Genomic DNA, 23,049 nt, shown 5'->3' with positions numbered 1-23,049 from the left:
TAAGCACGACTTCCTGGCAGCTGCCGTGCACATGAGGGCCCTGCCCAGTGAGTGACCTGGGGTCCGGGGAGGAGGGGGGCAGCGTGAGGCAGTGTTGGGTGGAGGGCATGGGGCAGCGTGCTGGCTGACGTAGGGCTGCACAAGGGGAGGGCGTGGGGCAGCGTACTGGCTGGCGTGGCGTGGGGCTGCACGGGGTGCTATGGGACCCCACGGCTCAGGGCGTGGGTACGGATTGGCGCTGCGTGCCATGGCATGGACTGGCACAGGCTAGCAGAGGGTGGCAGTGGGCTCCCAGGCCATGGGGACTGGGCAGTATGTGGGCCCTGTACGGCCGGGTGCGGGACGTCAGGACGGTGCGGGTGAGGAGGGCATGTGGTGGCATGGGGGCATGGAACGGGAGGGCAGGGAGACAGGGCCGAGAGGGAGGCTGGGGCTCAGACAGCCGGGGGGGCAGCGGGTTGGTGGATAAGAGCTGGGGCGAGGCCGGGGAGCAGCGTCTGCACTGAGATGGGGGACGAGCGGGCCGGGCACTGCCCCATGGGCAGGGCGGTTCTGGCTGACAATGGGCGTGGGGCAGTGCTGACCAGTGAGTGGGGGGTCCCTGAGCCCCTCCCCCTGCAACCTGCTCTCTCTCTCTCTCCGCAGAGGCCCAGATCTTGTAGCAGGACCTGCATACACCGCCCGCCTGCCCGCCCACCCGCCCAGGACTGTGCGGTCTGCCCTGGCCAGCGCCTCGCCCGGACCCCAGGACAGACTCTCGCGGGCACCTGAGGGAGACAGGCCCGGCTCTCGGAGGGCACTGCCTGCTCCCCGGCAGCAGCAGGGGCAGGCGATGGGGTCGGTGCCATGGTCCGGCCCTGCGCCCGGGTCCTGCCGTTGGTGCCAGCGTGTGGACCTGAGCCGGATCCGCGCCCAATGGGGGGGCGAGGCGGGGGGCATCCCTGGGGCGTCCACAGAGCTGAGGAGCCCGGGCTCATGGACAGGGGACCCGGGGACCCCAACCCAAGCCAGGCACGTGGCTGGGGTCCTGGCGGATCCGTGGACATTGGGAGGCCGGGGCTGGGGGTGCTGGCGGGTGTGTGAGGGTGACACTGACCCCTCCCCCACCCTGAACCCCCCCTCCAGTGGCTGGGAGGACTCCCCCTCCCCCCTCCCCTGGGGCTTGTCCAGCCCCTCCGGGCAGCGCCCTGGGATCCCAATAAAGGGGGTTGTGACAGCAGGGTCCGGGCTGGCTCTCTCTGCACAGCGCCAGGGGGGCAGCTCCGCTGGGGGTCAGAGCCAGCGGGGGATGGGCTGGTTATTGCTCAACCCCCCGGAAGAGAGGCCTGAGGGGGGGCCGCCAGCCTTCAGGCCCCCCCGCCAGCCCTGCCTCTGCTTGTTCCAGGTGCCATGGGGCTGAGGGGGGCTCTGAGTCCCTGGCGCCATGGGGGGGTTGCTTTGCCTGACAGCTGGACCCCGGCACAGTGGGAGCAGCCCAGGGGCTCCCCCAGGGGGAGGTTTGATGGGGCTGCCCTTGCCAGCCAGAGGGGCTCAGGGCAGGGGGGCAGCAGGGGTGAGGGGTGGCAGCAGCAGTTCCCCCCCCGCCCCCCATAGAGGTTCTGCCTGGACCCACTCTCCCAACGCTGGGTAATGGCTCCCACATGTTGGCTCCCGGCTGGGCTGCAGCCCGGCCTGGGCAGCCAGCGGCCCAGGGCCACAATCACATCCAGATGGGATGGAACGTGCCAGAGCCGAGAGCCTGGCGGGGAGCGGGAGGAGCTGGGGGCGTGGGGCGGGGGGGAGGAACAGGGCAGGGAAGGGGGTGCTGGCCCTGGGCTGGGGGGTGTTGGGGGAGGGGCGCTGGCCCTGGGCTGGGGGGTGTGGGGGAGGGGCGCTGGCCCTGGGCTGGGGGGGTGCAGCGGGAGGGGGCGGCTGGCCCTGGGCTGGGGGGTGTTGGGGGAGGGGCGCTGGCCCTGGGCTGGGGGGTCTTGGGGGGAGGGGGCGCTGGCCTGGGCTGGGGGGTGTTGGGGGAGGGGCGCTGGCCCTAGGCTGGGGGGTGCAGCGGGAGGGGCGCTGGCCCTAGGCTGGGGAGTGTTGGGGGAGGGGCGCTGGCCCTGGGCTGGGGGGTGTTGGGGGGAGGGGGCGCTGGCCCTGGGCTGGGGGGTGCAGCGGGGAGGGGCGCTGGCCCTGGGCTGGGGGGTGTTGGGGGAGGGGCGCTGGCCCTGGGCTCGGGGGTGTTGGGGGAGGGGCGCTGGCCTTAGGCTGGGGGGTGCAGCGGGGAGGGGCGCTGGCCCTAGGCTGGGGAGTGTTGGGGGGAGGGGGTGCTGGCCCTGGGCTGGGGGGGTGCAGCGGGAGGGGTGCTGGCCCTGGCTGGGGGGGAGGGAGGAGGGGGTGCTGGCCCTGGGCTGGGGGGTGTTGGGGGAGGGGGCGCTGGCCCTGGGCTGGGGGGTGTTGGGGGAGGGGCGCTGGCCCTGGGCTGGGGGGTGCAGCGGGAGGGGCGCTGGCCCTGGGCTGGGGGGGTGTTGGGGGAGGGGCGCTGGCCCTGGGCTGGGGGGTGTTGGGGGAGGGGCGCTGGCCCTGGGCTGGAGGGTGTTGGGGGAGGGGCGCTGGCCCTGGGCTGGGGGGTGCAGCGGGAGGGGCGCTGGCCCTAGGCTGGGGGGGTGTGGGGGGGAGGGGGTGCTGGCCCTAGGCTGGGGGGTGCAGCGGGAGGGGCGCTGGCCCTAGGCTGGGGGGGTGTTGGGGGAGGGGGTGCTGGCCCTGGGCTGGGGGGTGCAGCGGGAGGGGTGCTGGCCCTGGGCTGGGGAGTGTTGGGGGAGGGGGTGCTGGCCCTGGGCTGGGGGGTGCAGCGGGAGGGGGCGCTGGCCCTGGGCTGGGGGGTGTTGGGGGAGGGGCGCTGGCCCTGGGCTGGGGGGTGTTGGGGGGAGGGGTGCTGGCCCTGGGCTGGGGGGGTGCAGCGGGAGGGGCGCTGGCCCTGGGCTGGGGGGTGTTGGGGGAGGGGCGCTGGCCCTGGGCTGGGGGGGTCTTGGGGGAGGGGCGCTGGCCCTGGGCTGGGGGGTGTTGGGGGAGGGGCGCTGGCCCTGGGCTGGGGGGTCTTGGGGGAGGGGCGCTGGCCCTGGGCTGGGGGGTGTTGGGGGAGGGGGCGCTGGCCCTGGGCCTGGAGGGTGTTGGGGGAGGGGCGCTGGCCCTGGGCTGGGGGGTGCAGCGGGAGGGGCGCTGGCCTGGGCTGGGGGGTGTTGGGGGAGGGGGGTGCTGGCCCTAGGCTGGGGGGTGCAGCGGGAGGGGCGCTGGCCCTAGGCTGGGGGGTGTTGTGGGGGAGGGGGGTGCTGGCCCTGGGCTGGGGGGGTGCAGCGGGAGGGGTGCTGGCCCTGGGCTGGGGAGTGTTGGGGGAGGGGCGCTGGCCCTGGGCTGGGGGATGTTGGGGGAGGGGCGCTGGCCCTGGGCTGGGGGGTGTTGGGGGAGGGGCGCTGGCCCTAGGCTGGGGAGTGTTGGGGGAGGGGGTGCTGGCCCTGGGCTGGGGGGTGTTGGGGGAGGGGCACTGGCCCTAGGCTGGGGGGAGGGAGAGGAGGCGCTGGCCCTAGGCTGGGGAGTGTTGGGGGAGGGGCGCTGGCCCTAGGCTGGGGGGGTGCAGCGGGAGGGGCGCTGGCCCTAGGCTGGGGGGTGTTGGGGGAGGGGGTGCTGGCCCTGGGCTGGGGGGTGCAGCGGGAGGGGGTGCTGGCCCTGGGCTGGGGGATGTTGGGGGGAGGGGCGCTGGCCCTGGGCTGGGGGGGTGTTGGGGGGAGGGGCGCTGGCCCTAGGCTGGGGAGTGTTGGGGGAGGGGGTGCTGGCCCTGGGCTGGGGGGTGTTGGGGGGAGGGGCGCTGGCCCTAGGCTGGGGGGGGAGGGAGGAGGAGGCGCTGGCCCTAGGCTGGGGAGTGTTGGGGGAGGGGCGCTGGCCCTAGGCTGGGGGGTGCAGCGGGAGGGGCGCTGGCCCTAGGCTGGGGGGTGTTGGGGGAGGGGGTGCTGGCCCTGGGCTGGGGGGTGCAGCGGGAGGGGTGCTGGCCCTGGGCTGGGGGGTGCAGCGGGAGGGGGTGCTGGCCCGGGGCTGGGGGGGAGGGAGGAGGAGGCGCTGGCCCTGGGCTGGGGGGAGCTGAGGGCGAGGTGGGGCAGAGGCAGCTGGCAGCCATAAACAGATCCAGCCAGGCAGCGGGACCAGGGGTGGGGCAGGGTCACCCCCAGCGAGGCCTGAGGCAGACAGGAGGAAAGGGTGGGAGGGAGCTGTGGATTGTGGGGCTCCAGTGGGGTTATCCTGGGGGGCAGGAAGGGGGACATGGGGGCTCCTGAATCCCCCCGGCCCAAGCCCCCCGGCTCACGCGCTATCTCAGAGCGTAGGCCCAATGTGGCTCCGGCAGTGCCTCGCGCCCTGTGCGTGGTGGCAGCCGCTCCAGGTGCCAAGCCACGTTCGGGGGCCCCTCTGCTCAGGGGTATGGGGGGGCCCTGGTGCGGACTCTGGGCACAGGGTCTGGGCTGCCCGGCCCTGCTGAGAGCGGAGGACTGGGCTGGGTGCAGTGCCTGGCAGGGTGGGTGGGCGCCCCAGGAAGGCCGGGGTGTATGCTCAGGGAGGCGTCCTGGGGCACACCCTGGGAGTGGGCATGCAGCACTGCTGGAGGGTATCCGCACGGTGCTCAAAGGGACTCTGTGCCTAGGTGCCCGCCTTGGGTTGGGCACCCTCAGGCTCTACAACTCGTTAACACACCCCAGCTAATTGGGGCTCCCCCGATGGCTCTGCGGTGGCATTTCACAGGCTAACACGGTCCTGGCCGCACGCCTGCTGCCCCAGCCGGGCGAGGGATGCAGGCCATGGCTATCCCGAAAGCTGGCCGCCCTGCTCTCCCCATCCCACCACGGGCACAGGCTCTGGCCAGGCTCCGGAGCTGCACCCAGATTGCCACCCCTCCAGGAGGAGAGGCTGGGGCAGGGATCTCTGCTGCAGGCCCTGGCTCCAGGAGGCTGCTTTGCTGTCGTGTTACAGGCAGGGCCTACCACGGGCACCTGGCAGGGGGCACTGAGGACAGGGAACTGCAGAAGCCCTGGCTCACAAGTGGGCAGCCCTGGCTTCTCAGACAAGGTCAGCTCCCAGACTGCTGCACTGGGCAGCACAGCATGGGGAGGAGGTGACCAGCCCTCTGTGGAGAAAGAAGTGGTTCGGGACTATTTAGAAAAGCTGGACGAGCACAAGTCCATGGGCCGGATGCGTTGCATTCGAGAGTGCTAAAGGAGTTGGCGGATGTGATTGCAGAGCTCATAGTGATCGGGGGAGGTCCTGGATGACCGGAAAAAGGCTAATGTGGTGCCCATCTTTAAAAAGGGGAAGAAGGAGGCTCCGGGGAACTACAGGCCAGTCAGCCTCACCTCAGTCCCTGGAAAAATCATGGAGCAGGTCCCCAAGGAATCAATTCTGAAGCACTTAGAGGAGAGGGAAGTGATCAGGAACAGTCAGCATGGATTCACCAAGGGCAAGTCATGCCTGACTAATTGCCTTCTATGACGAGATAACTTTGTCTGTGGATGAGGGGAAAGCGGTGGACCTGTTGTTCCTTGACTTTAGCAAAGCTTTTGACACGATCTCCCACAGTATTCTTGCCAGCAAGTTAAAGAAGTCTGGGCTGGATGAATGATCGTCGGGCTCAGCGGGTAGTACTAAACTGGGAGGAGTGGTAGATACGCTGGAGGGAGGGATAGGATACAGAGGGACCTAGACAAATTGGAGGATTGGGCCAAAAGAAATCTGATGAGGTTCAACAAGGACAAGTGCAGAGTCCTGCACTTAGGACGGAAGAACCCAATGCACAGCTACAGACTAGGGACCGAATGGCTAGGCAGCAGTTCTGCAGAAAAGGACCTAGGGGTGACAGTGGACGAGAAGTTTGATATGAGTCAACAGTGTGCCCTTGTTGCCAAGAAGGCAATGGCATTTTGGGGTGTATAAGTAGGGGCACAGCGAGCAGATCGAGGGACGTGATCGTTCCCCTCTATTCGACATTGGTGAGGCCTCATCTGGAGTACTGTGTCCAGTTTTGGGCCCCACACTTCAAGAAGGATGTGGATAAATTGGAGAGAGTCCAGCGAAGGGCAACAAAAATGATTAGGGGTCTGGAACACATGAGTTATGAGGAGAGGCTGAGGGAGCTGGGATTGTTTAGCCTGCAGAAGAGAAGAATGAGGGGGGATTTGATAGCTGCTTTCAACTACCTGAAAGGGGGTTCCAAAGAGGATGGCTCTAGACTGTTCTCAGTGGCAGCAGATGACAGAACAAGGAGTAATGGTCTCAAGTTGCAGTGGGGGAGGTTTAGATTGGATATTAGGAAAAACTTTTTCACTAGGAGGGTGGTGAAATACTGGAATGCGTTACCTAGGGAGGTGGTAGAATCTCCCTCCTTAGAGTTTTTAAGGTCAGGCTTGACAAAGCCCTGGCTGGGATGATTTAACTGGGAATTGGTCCTGCTTTGAGCAGGGGGTTGGACTAGATGACCTTCTGGGGTCCCTTCCAACCCTGATATTCTATGATTCTATGATCAAGGGCTCCACGTCTAGTTGGCAGCTGGTATCAAGCAGAGTGCCCCAAGGGTCAGTCCTGACAAAGCCCTGGCGGGGATGATATAGCTGGAGTTGGCCCTGCTTGGAGCAGGGGGTGGGACTAGATACCTCCTGAGGTCCCTTCCTCCCCTGATCTTCTCTGAGTGCAGGGCATCCAGGTGCAGTTGGTGGGGAAGGGCAGGACTCTGCTCCATGCTGCTGGGTCAACCTTAGAGCCCCTTGAATGCTCACGGGCAGGGGTCCCAGTGCTGACTGTTCCCCAGGCCGCCTCTGCCCTGCCTCACTCGGGGGCTCGTCGAGGCCCCTCGCCTCGCTGCAGCCAAGGAAGCGCTGAGCAGAGAAGCAATGGGCATGGGCATCGGCTGGGGCACGCACCCCGGGGTCCCTCTCAGCCAGCAGCTGGGCGCCAGCACTGAGCACGACACCCCAAGTCACCCCTTGTGCCTGGCCAGCCCAGCCCCCCCGGGGGCCCGGCTCTGCAGTGCCACGTGCGCCCTGCTCCCCACAACGCCCCATCCAAGGCTGCGCTGCCCTCTCTGCTGGATGCTGCATCGCCCTCGTGCCGCCTGGCCCGGTGCCCCAGCCCCACGGGGTGCTGGGAGTGGGCATCTCGGGCTGTTCCCTCGAAGCTTGGGGGTCTCTGGTCCTGGTTGGAGACGCCCCGGCTCCGGTAGCCACTGGGCGTCAGCCTGGTGCCCAGGGGGCAGTGAGCCGACGTCCAAGCTAGCGCAGGCTGCAGCTGTGCACACACCATGTGTGAATACAGGGACCCGGCTCTGGGCGCCTGCGGCTGCTGGCGTGGGGTGGGGAAGGGGCCAGCGGGACAGAGCGGCTGGGGTCAGACGGGTGGTGATGGGGCACTTAGACCTTGCCTGAGCCATTGCCTCAGCTCTGAGCTCTCCGGCCTTTCCTTAGCAGGCGCCTGGATACCAGGGGAGTGCCCCCTTGGCCGCTTGCAGGGCCGGCCTGCCTGTGACCAGGCGGAGCCATGCCCTGTTACAGCCCTGGCAGGGCAGGGGGCACCCAGGCTGCTGGGAATGGAAAACAACCTCGTCCTGTTCCCAGTGCCAGCTCAGCCCCGTGAGTGTCTGGCAGGTGACGGCACCTAACTCCCTTTGAGGATCCGGGACATAGTCACTCTGTGCCTCAGTTTCCCCATCTGTACCATGGGGCTTACAGCCCTGCCCCGCCTCCCAGGGGTGTAGCTGCATTAGAAAAGAGTTCCTTAGATCTCCAGAGCACTAGCAAGCTCCGTGTGTGAGGCCCCTGACGCTGAGGAAGAATTGTGCTAAGAGAAAATCCTTCAGTGTGAGCAGTGAACCAACAGCCTCTCCCTTCCCTCGGTACCTTCTCCCCAAGGCATGCAAAGCCCTGCGCAAACGCCTTCCCCAGCCGGCACCAGCATTTGCACGGGCTAGCCCCGGCTCTGGGGGCAGGGCAGGGGCAGAGACAGCCCCTGCACGAGGGCTCACGCACTCCGTTCCTGGGCCCCATGGCGATGTTCATAAAGGTCTCTTGCTAGTGGGTGGCACCGAGCGACTGCACCCCTGGGCAGAAAGTGCCCAGAGTGACCCAGCAGTGGTGCTGGGGTGGGAGGGGCTCCCAGGGGCCCTGACTGCCAGCCCACAGCTCCAAGCCAGCAGCTTGCTGCCTCTTGCCTGAACAGACGGGGCTCTGAGTCCCGTGGTGGGGCCGCTGAGCGGGCCAGGGCAGCCCCTACCAGCAGGTGTGCCATCCGTCAGTGCCACACTGATGGGTGTGGATCCAGGACCACGTCCCCAGCAGGCTGGCTCCTGGGCTCTCGCTTGTCACTCGGATATGAGCCCCTGGCTGGGCCCCTCTGCACGCAGGGCGGCTGGGGCATCTGCTCACCGGAGTGCCAGAAGTACCACCCACAGTGTCATCCTCCCAGGGCAAAGCCCGGGCAATGCACTCCAGCACCCAGCTGGCCCTGGGCCGCCGGCTCAGCGCTCACAGTCGGGGGCCCAAAGTGCCCTCTAAGCTGCGCGGCCATGCTGCCATGCAGAAGCCTATTCAGTGCCCCGCAGGCGCTCAGGGCTGCGGCCCGGAGAGACTCCTCTGCCCTAGCCCTGGTCCCGTCACGGCCGGGGGAGAGGTGCTGCAGCGGGGAGACGCTCCTCTCCCGCCTCAGTCCAGGGCTGCTGCAGTGAGAGAGAGCTGAGGGGGATCCTTTCTCCCTGCCGGAGCCCTGGGGCAGCCTGCACCCCAAACCCCGCATCCCTGGCCCCACCCCAGAGCCAGCACCCCTCACTCCCTGCACCCCAACCTTCTGACCCTGCCTGGAGCCCCTCATCCTCACCCTGGAGCCCTCAGAGCCCTGCACCCCAAACCTCTGCCCCAGCTCTGAGCCCCCTCCCCCACTCCAAATCCCTTGGCCCCACCCCCACCCCATGCATAGGGAGGGGATGGGTCACGCAGGGTCGGGTCACACCTCCCCTCCGTGTTGCTGCAGGTAACATTCATCCCGCCCAGGGGTGGGAAAAGTTAGAGGGAGCCCTGGGGGCAGCCCCCGGCAATGGGGCGTCACCTGGGGCTGGGTGCCAGAGGGCCCTCGCCAAGCTGGGGGCGCTCAGAGAGGAGCAGTGACTGGCACAAGGGCCTGCCGCCTTCTGGGCAGGGGGCAAAGCCCGGGTAAGCCAGTGACTGGACCTGGTGACGCGAGAGGTGGCAAGTCAGAGCCACTCAACAGGGGAGCTGGCCCTGGAGCCCCAAAGGGCAGCGCTAGGAGAACTGGGGGAGGGGACTAAGGGGCTCCTGGAGGGATGAGGCTGGCAGAGGCGTATGAAGAGCATCGCTTGGGCCGTTCACCGTAGCCCGGCCGGTGCCCTGCGGAGTGGCCTGGGGGGCGCAGACCAAGGCAGGCCCAGCTGGGACCCAACGGAGCGACAGCTGACGGGCGTGTGGCCAGCCCCAGCCAAGCACTTCAACAGGGCTTCTTCCAAAGCAGGGCTCAGCGGGGCCCTCCCTGGGCTGGGGCCGGTGCTTCTCGGTCAGGGGCCCTTTGCACCCCAAATAGTCCCCTTGGGCAGGAGGTGGGGAGTCTGTCCCATGTGTGTGCACGGGTGTGTGTCACAGCACACGGGGGCCAGGCCGTGCTCTCGCACTAGGATTGACTCCGTTCTTTAAAGGCTGCAGGTCTTAGGGGGGAGCCACATGCCACGTGGCTGCAGCCAGGCTTTGTGCAGCCAGCGCCCTCTGCCGTGCACGTGCTGTGAGGCTGGGGACGCTGGTGTGCACACGTGCGGGGCCTTGGCGCGGGCTCCAGAACACCCAGCAGGCCGCCTCCACGTGCGAATTCCTGCTCCCGCCAGGCCGGGGCTGCGGGCTGGGCTGGCGCGGGCTGCTGACTCCGGCGGGCGCAGGGCGGGGCCCTCCCTACCCATGCACAGAGCTCGGCCGGCGAGCTGTAAGGCGAGACCAGCTCTCATGGGCTCAGGCAGGGCGAAGTCATGTGCCCAGAGCCTGCCCCACAGCGCTGGCCTTTCCTCCTGCCCCCCGGGCTGCTGGTGCCAGCTCCCTCAGTGCTCCCTTGGCCGCCCCATCACCAGCCATGCCCCCCTCATGCGTGGAAACCCCCTCCGCAGCCACGGCCCTCCGGCCGATATCCTCCCCACACCTGCACCATGGGAGGCAGGTCCTGGCTGGGGCACATTCCCCCCAGCTTGTGTTATCCCCCTCACTCATGGCACGGCCGTGCTCCAGCCTGCCAGCTCTCCAGGGCTGGGGCCTTGGCTTTGAAGGCTCTGTAGAGCCCCGGGCACACCTGGGGGCGATGCAACTCCACCCTACTAGCCATGCTGGCCCCTGCTCAAACACCAGCAGCTGAGCCTTGTTTCCATGCAGCTGGTGCTGGCTTGGAGCCTGACACCCCTTCCTGGAGGCCAAGCTGCTTGGCTTATAAACACGTAGCGTGAGGCCCACCAGCCCCCCGTCTGCCTGAGCCACGTGTACGTTTTTTACAGTGCTATATAGCTGTGACGGAAAGGGCTTGGCGGCAGGCCGTGGCCCAATGGGACCCCCGCGGAGTCTGGCACACGGGGCGCCCGCCTGGCAGCGCTGCAAAGTGAAAGCAGCCCTCAGCCCGGGGGAGGACCGATCTCCTGCAGCCGTGCCATACACAGCACCCGCCCGCAGTGCATGGGCTGCTCGGCGCTGGGGTGGGCCGCCTGGCTCCAAGCACGGCAGAGGTGTGCCACTTGGGGCCAGCTGGGACTCTGCCCCTGAACTGGACATCTCAGAGCCGAGGTCCGTGCTCTTGGTTTGGGATGCGCCACGAACACCTGGCTCGGACGGTTCGGCAGGCTGTTCTAGAGCCCCAAAGGGGGCCAGTTCTGCCCAGCAACTCCTGTGCACCCCCTGCCCCCAGCACGGTCTGGCCAGCTTTCCAGCCGGGACGGCTCCCATGTGTCAGCTCCCAGCTGCACCCGGTGTGAGAGCGCCGGGCAGACTGGCACAAGAACTGTCCTGAGAACCTGCAGGGCTCGCTGGGGAGAACTGGGCTGAGCCCCCCCACAGCTCATCTCCTCAGGCCACTAGAAGCCCAGAGCCGGGGCCACATGGGCAGGACTCACACCAGACAGCCTCTCTGGCCATCACCCCCCCAGCCGCCCGTCCCCCCATGCACAGGAGCTCGGCCCTTCCCTGGCAGCTAGCCCACAGCGGCACCGGGGAGGGATTGTGCATTTGCTCCTGGGGATTGTTCCTCTGCCCTGCCCAGGACTGCACCAGCCCTGGCCCAGGGCCTTAGCCAACTCCGGTTTGCTTTAAGCTGTTTAGGCAGCCGCTGGGATTCCACCTCACAAACCTGTCCCCTCCGCCCCCCCATGGGTGCCCAGCTGCTCAGCCAGTTTGTGCTATGCCCACCCACCCCGCAGGGCTGCGAAGGGCCTCCCTGGATCCTGCCCCGGAGGCTGATGGGTGTCTGGGTGAGCCGGCCGGGCGTGGGAGGGGGGCCGGCGATGGCAGGGGGCACAGCATCTCCCTGGAGGAGGCTGGAACACAGCCAGGCTCCAGGCGTGACCATCGGCCTGGCAGAGAGAGAGCCTGTGGTGGGGAACTCCCCTGGCACACGTGTGAGAGGGGCACGGACTCTCCCGGTATATATACGGTCAGGGCACTTTGGAAACGTCCCCTTCGTAAGGGACAAGAGGAGGAGAGACCTGAGCAAGCCCCGTGGGGAGCGGGGTATCGGCCCAGAGACGGGGCGCTTTACCCTGCACCCAGAATAATGTCAAGGACCCGAACAGCGGCTGATGCCCCTGGCACAGCGCCTCCCCCTCCTGGAGCAGGCAGGTACCGATTCGGGGCAGAGAAGCCTTGCACGAGCTGTGGTGTCAGGTGCTTTAATCCTGGGGGTGCTGCGGGCCGGAGAATCCCCGTTGCTCAGGCTGTGGGACGGTGGCTCAAGGTGGGCCGAGGGGCAGAAGCTGCGCTCATCAGGGTCAGGGGAGATGCAAATAGAGACGGCTGGGCCAAGTGCAGCCGCACGGGTCTGCGTATAAATCTGGGGGAGGGGCTGGGGCCTGGAGCTGTGGACCCGGATCCCACGGCTCGCCCCCCGGTCACAGCGAGCTGTAAAGAACAGGAAGAGCCCATTAAAGCAGCCCCAGTTCTGACCTCCCCCTGTCCCCAGCATCCCCCCTTCCCCAGGCCCTGCCTTGGGCCCGTTCCCAGCACCCCGAGACCTCCACATCCCCCTTCTTGTGGGACACACACCACTCCCCATGCACTGGGGAAGCTAGTGCAAGGGCATGCCCCAGCTGGGATGGGGGGGCTGCCTTAACCCCCCCCCCCCCAGCACTTCAGAGCTTGCTGTCCGGCAGGATCCTGCCGCGCTCTTGGAGTCATAGCTTCATAGACCCCCAGGCCAGAGCGGCCCATTGTGGCCAGCCAGGCTGCCCTCCGGCCTAGCACCCCCAGACCTGCCCGGGAGAATCCCTTCAGCCGAGCTTCTACCCCAGTGTTCACAGCCTTTGGGGCTGGTGACCCGCTTTGGACTTAAGAAAAATCATGCCCCCCCCACTAGAAAAATTGTGACGACCCCCCCCCCCCGCCCACCACCACCTTCAGCCCCCCTCGGGGCACAGGGCTTGGGGCTTCAGCCCAGTGTGGGGCTGAAACCCGTAAATTAGCTTGGGGGGTGGGGCTGTGGCATGTGGGCCCAGGCAATTGCCCTGCCTCCTACTCCCCTAATGCCAGCCCAGCTTGCAACCCCTCTAGGCCCCTGCCACGGCCCCAACCCCCGTCTTCGCCAGCCAGCCAATCGAGCTATAAATGGCCAGCGTAGGAGAAGCCCCCACGGCCCTCGCTCTTGCTCCAGTGGGTAATTCTCACTGTTAGAAATGTACACCTCGTCTCCAGCCTGAACCTGTCGGGGTGAGACCTGCCCCGGCTAGACTGAAGAGCTCGTTAATAAACAGTCCCCATGTGGGTGCGCTCAGACAGGGATCAAGTCACCCCGGAGCCTTCTCCGTGCTCAGCTAACCAGCCTGAGCTCCGCGAATCTCCCACCGTAAGGCAGCTTTCCAGTCCTTTACTCATCCTGGGGGCTCTTCCCTGACCACCCTCCAACTTACCAACGTCCTTCTGGAACTGTGGGCCTCAGACCTGGACCCAGGATCCCAGCAGCGGCCGCACCAGAGCCAGGTACAGAGGGAAAATCACCTCCCTGCTCCCACTGGAGATCCCTGGTTTATGGCCACAGCGTCACACTGGGAACTCCTGTTCAGCTGATTGTCCACCCCCCCAAATCTTTATCGGAGTCGCTGCTTCCCCGGGTGAGCCCCCTTCCTGTACGTGTGGCTGAGGGTCTTTGTTTGTTTACACGGAGTGTATTAAACCGCACGTTGCGGGAGTGCGGCCATCTCTGGGGAGCCGCTCCCAGCCCTGTGCCCCGTGGCCCCCCTTCGGGGATGGAGGCCTGGCTAGTTATTGGCAGAGCCAGCGCAGTCAGGTCGCTTCCGCAAAGCCCCTGGGCGACTTACTTCACACCGGGGTCACAAGACAAGACAGGGCAGCGTGCCCCTGTGGGGAGTGGGAGCAGGTTGCCCCTGCCCCCCAGGGCGGCAGCCCCCTCCCAGCAGGGTGCCCTCTTGGTAGCTGCTGTGGGAAACAGGCAGGGGCTGTCCAGCCCTCCAGCAGGGCTCCTCTGGGGTCTCGCTTCCCAGCTGGCACTTGGGGACAGCCTGGACACAGGGCTCTGGCTGGGTCCGGAAGGGTCGAGGCTTCCCTTTGTTCCCTGCGTCCCCTCCCCTCCCCAGCAGGGAGTCACCTGTGTGTCGGGGGCGGGGGGTGCAGGGCCAGGCAGTCACTACGTACCCCTTCACGGCTGCACCCGCTTCCCTCTCCTCCACATCCGGAGCCAAGGGAAGAAGTAAAAGCAGCCCCAGTAGATTCTGGAAAATCCACAGGCAGGAGAAAGCAATGTTATTATTAGCTGTATTATTGTAGGGCCTAGTAACCCCAGCCATGGGCCAGAACCCCAGTATGCTAGGCACTGTACAGCCACAGGGCAAAGACGGCCCCTGCCCCACGGAGCTTACAATCTATGTATGGTTGGATGCAGGTGCTGACATCTTATCTGTAGATAGATACTATTGGATGGATGGGTCAGAGGGTGGAGCTGGCTGGTTCAGTGGGTGGAGCTATGTGGCTGGATCAGGGGGTGGAGCTGGCTGGTTCAGTGGGTGGAGCTATGTGGCTGGATCAGGGGGTGGAGCTGGCTGGTTCAGTGGGTGGAGCTATGTGGCTGGATCAGGGGGTGGAGCTGGATGGTTCAGTGGGTGGAGCTATGTGGCTGGATCAGGGGGTGGAGCTGGCTGGTTCAGTGGGTGGAGCTATGTGGCTGGATCAGTGGGTGGAGCTGGCTGGTTCAGTGGGTGGAGCTATGTGGCTGGATCAGGGGGTGGAGCTGGCTGGCACATGCTCCCCCTACACATGGAGAGTGTCCTGGATGCTGACATCCTAAGTAACAACCCCCCTGGCAGGTGTCCTGACTTGCAGGGCCAGGAGAGCCCCGTCTATGTAGCCTGGCCTAGCAATAGCTAGGCTGATGGTGACCGTGCACAGAGCTCTCCGGGCTGCAAGCCCCTGGGAGGGAGGGAGCGAGGGAGGGATGGATGGGGCGAGCTCGGGTGGACCAAGGGGGCATAGCTAGGAGTGATGGGGTGGGATTATGAAAGGGAAAACCCAGGCTGCCTCTCAAGGCGCACGGCCCGAACGCAGGCTGGAGCGAGCTGCGGCCCCCTCTCCCAACGGGAACAATGGGGTCCCCCCCACCTGGGACAGCTAAACCCCAACTAGACAACACCCATCTCGCTACGGCGGGGGCAAGCTGGGAGATGGGCTCGCTGCGCTACCGGGTCCTGGGATCTGTGCCAGCGTCCCATGGATTGCACATTACTGCACATCCCCTCCGTCCTCCCGGGCGCTCAGCTCTGCACCCATCCCCGGGGTAGCTGTGCATGGTGTCGGAGCAATGAGTGGCCATACTGACCCCTCCCTGCTGCCACCCGAACCGTCACACGCCTGCCCCCGGCTCTCTGGGAGTGGCAGACCCCGCAGGCCCTGGGCAGTATCTCCACCAGCCGCGCCGCTGGCCCCACTGCGTCTGACAGCGGGCTAGCCTCGCGGACACTCACTCCTCCTCGTCGGGCTCACCCGGCAGCTGCCAGCGCTCCGCCCCCGGCTCCTCCTTCCCCGCCATCAGCTCTCCTGCCTGAAGAACAGAGCTCTCCTAGAGGGGCACCTGGCGCCCAGCTCCTCTGGCCGCGCCATGTGCTGGGAGTGTGGCGTGGGGTGAAAGCAGCAGCAGACCCGCCGGGTTTAGCAGCGGCCCAGGGCCGTGGAGCCAGCCCGATCTGTCCCTGCAGAGTGCCCCGGGGCAGGGCAGAGCACGGAGCGGGTCAGGGGGACGGTGCTGGGAGCAGTGAGAGCCGGGTCAAGGAGCACAGCTCCCTGCCTTGGAGGAGAGCGAGCTGGCCTGTGGCTTGGCTGGAATAGCCCCGTGGTTCGGGGAGGAGGGGAAGGGGCTGCCAGGGGCCTTTGCACTGGGGTGGCCCAGCTTGGCCCCACTCTCCTGTGTCGATGCCGGGCAGGGGGACTGTCAAGGGCACAGCAAGCACCAGTCCTAGCGGGGTCAGGGAGGGCGGAGCAGTGGAGGTGAGTTTCTAGAGGACCCCTGGGCGGGGGGCTCCTCTATGACACTAGCTGGGATGAAGGTTTCCACTCACACACTGGAGAGCCACGTCCATCGCTCGATAGGCCTCCCGCGGGCCGCGCACCAGCCTCTGCAAGGCAGGGACCTTGGTCAGCTCCCTGCACCGTGGGAGGCCAGGTCAAGGAAGGAGGGCAGGAGAGCTCCAGGGGCCCAGCCCCTGTGGCCCACAACCTGCTGGGGCACCGGCGCCTGGACCCCACCATGCCAGAGCCCCGGACTGCTCAGTTCAGGGGGAGACAGCCCTCCTGGGGACCAGCTGCTGTTGCCAACAGGGACAGCTGCCAGCTAATTCCAGGGCACTCGTGCGGTGGAGGGAAGGGGTAACACCTCACCCTGAGCGCTGGGCACCCCCAAACAGTGCTGCCTGGAGGGAGGAACAGCGTCTGCAGGGAGGGGGCCTGGTGGCTGTTGGCAGGAGGAGAGCTAGGACTTCTGCCACTGTCCCCCTCCCACCCTTGCTGCCTTCACGGTGATGCCCTGGGTGGGGGTGGTTAATCCTTGTTTTCTGGGGTTCAACCCCCTTCCTCCTCTGGCAAGGCCATTCTCTGTGAGGCCTCCTGCCATCCACCTCAGCCAAGGGAGCTTGCCCTGGGCAGGGGGGCCTGGGTTTCGGCTCCCAGTGATCTGGGGGGGACAAAGCTAGCAATGTGGCAGGTCCATGAACCTTGCAGGGAATTGCCCTTTTCCCTCCAAGCAAGCCCCGCATTTTGCACACCCGGCCTTCTAAACCCAGGGAGGGATGCCAGGTTCTGCGGGCGTTGCTGGGAAAGCGGGGTGTTTGGGGACCCAAGCGCTCAGAGTATTCCACCCGCCTGGGTCCGCCGAGGGAGGGGGTGAAATGCAGGGTCGCCTGGTTCCGAGCTCGTGCCGTGCCCTGGGGTGCTTCACAGCACCCTGCTGCACTGCTTCTGCTGGGTGGCACCTTGGCCCTCCATGGTCCTGACCCACATCCCCTGAATGCTGTCACCCCCTCCCTCCCCACACCATGCCAGTGCTTCCCCTGCCTTGTGGTGGCGCTCGCTCCCCTCCGGCTGAAACCCCAGCTTCTCCTCAAAGCCCCTCTGGAAGAGTTGAGGCTGAAACAGAGGGAGAAATGCTTAGAGTCCATCCCAGGAAGCTGGGGCGATGTCCCCAGCAGGGAGACTGGAAGAGAGACCCCGTCAGCCCCCAGCCCTACCTGCTGTTCTCCTGCCATCAGCTGCTCCTCACACTCCCCTCCCTCCACTAGCTGGCGCGCCAGCTTCTTCTGCTGCAGGGAAAGGAGAGGCCATGGCCGATGAGAGCCCAGCAAGGGGGGCGGGGGCACCCCCAGCCCGCTGCCATGAGCGGGGCGGGGGCACGCTCATCGGGTGGCTGGGATTGCACTGAGCCTGCATGGGCATTTCCCTTTCTGTGTCACAACCGCTGGATTACATGGCTGGCTGGTAGGGGTCACCTAGCTCACCCGTCGTCCAGACAGTCAGACGTTACTCTGCCGTGTCTCCTGCCAGCCTCCGTTGGGGTTCCCTTTAGGCGGCCAGAACAAACGGCCTGCCCCAGGGCATTCACGCCCCGAGTGGCTGGGCTGGGTCATGCTGGCTAGAGCTGGCTGGTGCCGCGAGCAGTGACCTGCAGCCCCGCTTTGCAACTGTTGCTGGACAGGAATCTGATGAGGTTCAACAAGGACAAGTGCAGGGTCCTGCACTTAGGACGGAAGAACCCAATGCACAGCTACAGACTAGGGACCGAATGGCTAGGCAGCAGTTCTGCGGAAAAGGACCTAGGGGTGACAGTGGACGAGAAGCTGGATATGAGTCAGCAGTGTGCCCTTGTTGCCAAGAAGGCCAATGGCATTTTGGGATGTATAAGTAGGGGCATAGCGAGCAGATCGAGGGACGTGATCGTTCCCCTCTATTCGACATTGGTGAGGCCTCATCTGGAGTACTGGGTCCAGTTTTGGGCCCCACACTTCAAGAAGGATGTGGATAAATTGGAGAGAGTCCAGCGAAGGGCAACAAAAATGATTAGGGGACTGGAACACATGAGTTATGAGGAGAGGCTGAGGGAGCTGGGATTGTTTAGCCTGCAGAAGAGAAGAATGAGGGGGGATTTGATAGCTGCTTTCAACTACCTGAGAGGGGGTTCCAGAGAGGACGGCTCTAGACTGTTCTCAGTGGTCGCAGATGACAGAACGTTACCGAGTTAAAAAGTCAGCAGGCTCTGCCTACGCTACGGGTGGCTCCAGGGCGAGGGAGCTGGCTAGACAACGATCGCCGCTGACCTAGTTAGGGCACGGTTCTGTTCTGTAGCGTGGCCGTCGGCGCTTGGATGGGGTCTTTGCTGAAGTCTGGGTTCCACCCCCACGTTTTCTCTACACTAGCACGGTCCAGGAGGTCTCCCACCAGCACAGCTGCCACTGATGTCTGAACCCCGGTACGGCACTGGCGTACTCACGTCTGGGCCAGTCAGCCCTGCGCCGAGCGGGGTGGGAATGGCACGATGTGGTAAGAACGCCGGGGACTTGCCTAAACTAGGGCTCCCACCGTTGCTAGGGCACCAGTGGCCGGCTTCCTGAGAAAGGTAGACGCAGCCGTTGTGAGGACAAGGCCCTGCTAGCCACGGTACCGTATACCCTGCAGAGGGCAAGCTGCCCGGTGCCCTCTCTGCCCAGCCTGCCCATGCTGCAGCCTGTCTGAAGCCCACTGACCCGGAAGGCGCCATCTCTTATCAGGGCAGCGTTGCATTCTCCCCCAGACCACAGCAGCTCCTTCAGCTCCTGGGCACTCATGTCAGACCCCGACTGGGCTGGCGGCTCCGCCTGGACCTTGAGCTGGTACATCCCATCCGTGGCCCAGGGCGACGGTCACAGTGAAATTCCTGAGGGAGGCAAAGACTCTGGTCAGCTCACGAGCCATGGTACGGGTTGAGATGGGGTTGGAGAATGGTACCAACGGGTCCTATTATTTGTATGCCTGTAGCATCTCGACACCCCAGCCAGAGCCCGGATCTCATCGGGCTAGGTGCTTTACACATGCCAAACAAAAAACCCACAGTCCCTGCCCCAAGGAACTGGGCCCCTGGTTGCACTGTGCAATTGGGCCCCGCGGGAGCTAGGCTCAGCATCAGAGGGCCCTGCTGCAGGCCACCTGCCTCCTCTGCCTGGCAGTGCTGGTCTCAAGAAGGTCCCAGGTATCACGCTCCCCCCACCCCACGCAGGCCTGCAAAGACTCCAGGAGACACCCACAGCCAGGGTGGCGAATCCAGGGCAGGCCCACCACCCGTCTGTGCCCTGCGGACGAGCGATCCCTGGGGCCCGGCCTGCACCTTGGCAAGAGGCTGGAGTGCGTCTCCTGAGATGTGGGGTGTGTCTGAGCCCTCTGCTGATGCGGCAGGAGGGGAGGTATCCAGCGCCCTGGCCTCTCTCAGTGGGGCCAGTGGTAACAGGCTTCCTTCATCTGGTGAATTGGCCTGAGACCCAACAACTCATTTCACATAAGCCACCAAGCGAAAGATGCTGGCCAGAGATGGGCCCGAGCCAGGAGGTTCCGCTCCGAACCCAGATCCGAACCTCCAGGGGCTTGGATCTGAGGTTCTGGGTCCTGCCCGCCTCGAGTCAGGACTTTGGTTCCCCGCTGACTGGCCTGGCTGGGAGCGAGCCACTGAGAAAGGCTCCAGCCGTATCACCCTGTGCCCGATGGCCGGAGCCATCCAGCCCCACGCTCCACCCATTGGCACTGGCCTGCCCAGTGTCACCTTTACTAGATGGCCACGGCCGGCAGGAGACGCCACGTGTCCTTTCAGAACAGCCCCCCTTCCCCCCCAGCCCCTGGTTTCCATGCATTTCGCGGCGGGCGGGCAGTGCATCCTGCCCAGGCCACGGGCACTCAGCGGGAGGGCGGCTGCACGCTGGGGCGGCACTGGCCACCAAATAGCCCAGCTCCAGGTGCCAGGGCCAGGCTCGTGCCCGACTCACCCAACGAGCCCCCCCGGGGGCTGGGAGGTCCCGTCCGGCCCGCACGGCTCCCTGGGGCCTCTCCGGGAGCAGGGAGGAGATGGGGCAGCTGAGGGGAGACCCCAAGATGGCCTCCCTGCGCCCGGGTTCTGTCGCCAAGGCGCTGAGGTCACAGCACTGAGGTTCCCAAGAGAGACGGGGGCCGTGATGGAGCATTGGGGGGCCGCTGCGGCCTGCCGGGGCCTGAGTTCAGGGCTCTGGATGGTCCCTGATGGCAACGTCTGCCCCGAGAGCCCCGCGGGGAAATGGCCGGCTTGTGTGCCCATGACAGCACCCGCTGGGGCAGGGCAAACACAGCAAGTGGGTGCTGGGCAGGGCCTGTGTCAGTGATGGGGACGATCTCTTTAACGTTAACAAATTCTGCTCCAGGATACCCTGGCAGGGAGCAGCCCGGGACTGTCTGCGTGTCTGTCCCCAGAAGTCACGGGCTGGATTCTTCAGTGATTCCTGTCTCAGGCTCTAGCCCATGTCAGCCCGGGGGCTGTGACCTCCCTGGGGGTCACAAGCAGGGGTCAAGAGCGGTGAAATGGGTGGGGGACCCAGCTGGATGGGTGCAGGGCCCGGGGAGGGGGGCCCGGGCATGGAAGAGATTGGCAACCCCGGCTCTGAGCGCCTCACAATGTTTTAAAACAAGAGTTTGTACTTTTTAAAAAATATTGTACCACGTTTATTCTCCTGGCCTTGTTTGCTGATGAAAGCAATTCTTCCTTCCAGTCCTTGTAATTTAGCTAGTCCTGGTGACTGGACTCCGGCCCCCGCCCATACCTGACCCCGGCAAATCTCTGAGCTCTGGGCCCACCCACCTTTCGAGGGATTTTAACATCATTCCCCAGGATCATTCCCCTCTGCTCACCTTCCCCACTTTACATCAATATGTGGGCAGCCGCTTCCCCTAGTAAATCCCCTGGCCAGTACCCATGGCTTTGGCTCAGGGATGCTGCTGCTTTGTGATTTGATTTCTAGTGAGTGTGCTGTATGACTGTTTGATCAAGGGTATATATTTATTAATGCGAGCGCATCTGAGTCCCACGTGAGACACAAGGAGACTCACTCAAGAATATGTATCAGTTGGGGATTTTGGGTAATTTGGAAACAAATTACAGTCATTGGAAGGGAGGATGTGCATGTTCACACAGCCTCCTGAGCCAGGAGCCTGGAAAATGTCAGCATTCGAAGGGTTAACCATTATCCACCCTGGAAATGAAACCCTCAAGAGCCCGCAAGAGGCACCCACCATTCCTGAGGCCATGCGGAGGCCATGAGAATCTGTCAGGGCGCTCACCCTGCATCCTGAAATTCCAGGGTCGCTCCCAGTTGTCCCGGATCTGCCACGTCTCCTGCCAGCAGCTGGAATGGAAGTTATAAAGGCCTAAGGGTCTTTGGGGCTTCACCGTGCTCGGAGTCTTTCGTCCGCATGTACTGAAGCACCGTCAGTTCACAAGGGCGCTGATGCCATTGTGTTGGGATGTGAAGACGCCAACAGCGCAGAGAACCCTGAATGCCGCCACTGAACCCTGACAAATACTTCGCTGGGATCAGTCTGGCTCACCTGAGTGTTAGAATTGTTCAGACAGGTATTAGGGTTATAAAACTGTGTTTGGTGCTTAGACTTTATTGAATGCTGGTGAGTTGCTGCTGGGATTAATCTCACTGATAACATCTGTATCCCTTATTGCAAGGTTATATTTGAGCAGTTGTATAGTGAGCCTCTGTGGCCATGTAAATCACTAGGCAGGAAAGAACTAGTGGGAAGTGCTGAGCTCCAACAGAAGGCATTATGTCCTGCTCAACAGGAAAGATCCATCAACACCAGACAGACTATTGTGGGATGATAAAGAGGACAAAAGGCATTGATTTGTCCTTCTCTCGTGGAGTTATGCAAGCAGATTCTTCCCATCAGCTGAGTTTGCAGCTCAGAGCACAAGAGTGAAAGGGGATTGAAAACCCCTCACAAGAAGGAACTGGATCTCTTTACTGCTTGCACTCTGGTGGGCGGGGGGACAAGATTTACTAAGCATAAGCAAGAGCTCCCCAGTGCATAGCCTGGGTTAGCACTAAAGGACATACAGAGCTTGCTTATTATAGAAGCTTCTACTACTTTCTGAAACTTAAGATTGTAACTCATTTGTGAATACATGTTTACCTCCTTTAACCTTGCAAACAACTTTATTTCCTTTTCCTATGAAAGAGATCGGTATATAGTTTATTATAGGATTGTCTGCAAGTGTTGTCTTTGGTGTGAAATCTAAGGTGCAACTGACCAGGAGTAAGTGACTGGTCCTTTGAGGCTGGGAACAACCTGACTCTTGCTGTGAACTTGGTTGCAGGGACTGTCTATCGCAAAGGCAGGCCCGCCTGGTGGTGCCGCAGATCGGAGCACCCACGGGGACCGTCTGGGACTCCACGCTGAGGCTGTTATAGAGCTTGAGTGGCTCCTACTATAGAACTCCCGGCCACTGTGGGGTTTGTGCCCAGCGTCCTGCCAGCCTGGTCTGAGGTTGGTATCCGCATTCTCGTGTCACTGCAGGCCGCGTTACATCCGACAATCCCTATGGGCCAGTGAATGGTGGGGTAGGGAAGGAATAAAATCCTAAAGCTGCCCCTAGAAATTTCCCAGCAGGACAAGAGGGATGGTGCTGGGAGCCTCTCTCAGGGTATGTCTACATCGAAGCAGGTGCTCTGATTCCCAGCTTGGGTAGCCATACCCCGGCCAGCTCTGATCCAGCTAGTGCGCTAAAAACAGCAGCATAGCTGCCGCTGTATCCGCAGTGGGACAGGTTAGGGCGACCCAGTACGACCCCCTCTGGAAGCCTAGGTGTGTACTGGAGGGGGCAGCCTTTTCAGTGCACTCGCTCTCTCAGGACTAGTGCGAGAGTGTCTCCCCGCCCTGGAATCACACCTCCTGCTCCTCTGCATTCCGTTTGCCCACTAGATGGCAGGCGGTCCCTTCCGATCGATTGCAGACGCTGGCTCCCTTAGCTAAGAGCAGAGACTAAGGAGAAAACTCTCCTGAAGGTAAATCAATTAACATGGGTCAAGCAGCATCTTGTGGCTCAGCTAAAACCCTCCTGCAGCTGAAACAAATGAGGTGGCCACAGGCAGCCAGATGCTCTAGCCGGGTCTAGCAATGTCCCTGCGCACTTGGAGCAATTGTACTAAGAGTTAAAAGCTACATAGCGGGGCCGGGGGCGTAACAAAGTCTCAAGGAGTTCAAATAAAGCTGTGACAGGCGTTTGAGATGTGCCATAAATACTTAGATTAGATCAACT

The 23,049-nt window shown here is 64.0% G+C and overlaps 1 long non-coding RNA gene across 1 annotated transcript; it reads left to right on the top strand.

The window, feature by feature from the left end:
- LOC140911075 (uncharacterized) lies at window positions 1–1,219 on the top strand. Its single transcript, XR_012158823.1, has 2 exons — window positions 1–47; window positions 646–1,219. It is a non-coding gene; the product is annotated as an uncharacterized lncRNA (long non-coding RNA).
- The last annotated feature ends 21,830 nt before the right edge of the window (window positions 1,220–23,049 follow it).

The sequence above is a fragment of the Lepidochelys kempii genome, chromosome 5, assembly GCF_965140265.1.
Source record: "Lepidochelys kempii isolate rLepKem1 chromosome 5, rLepKem1.hap2, whole genome shotgun sequence".
In the NCBI taxonomy this organism is placed as follows: Eukaryota; Metazoa; Chordata; order Testudines; family Cheloniidae; genus Lepidochelys; species Lepidochelys kempii.
Note: the sequence above shows the minus strand (reverse complement) of the source record. Positions and strands in the feature narration are given on the sequence as shown.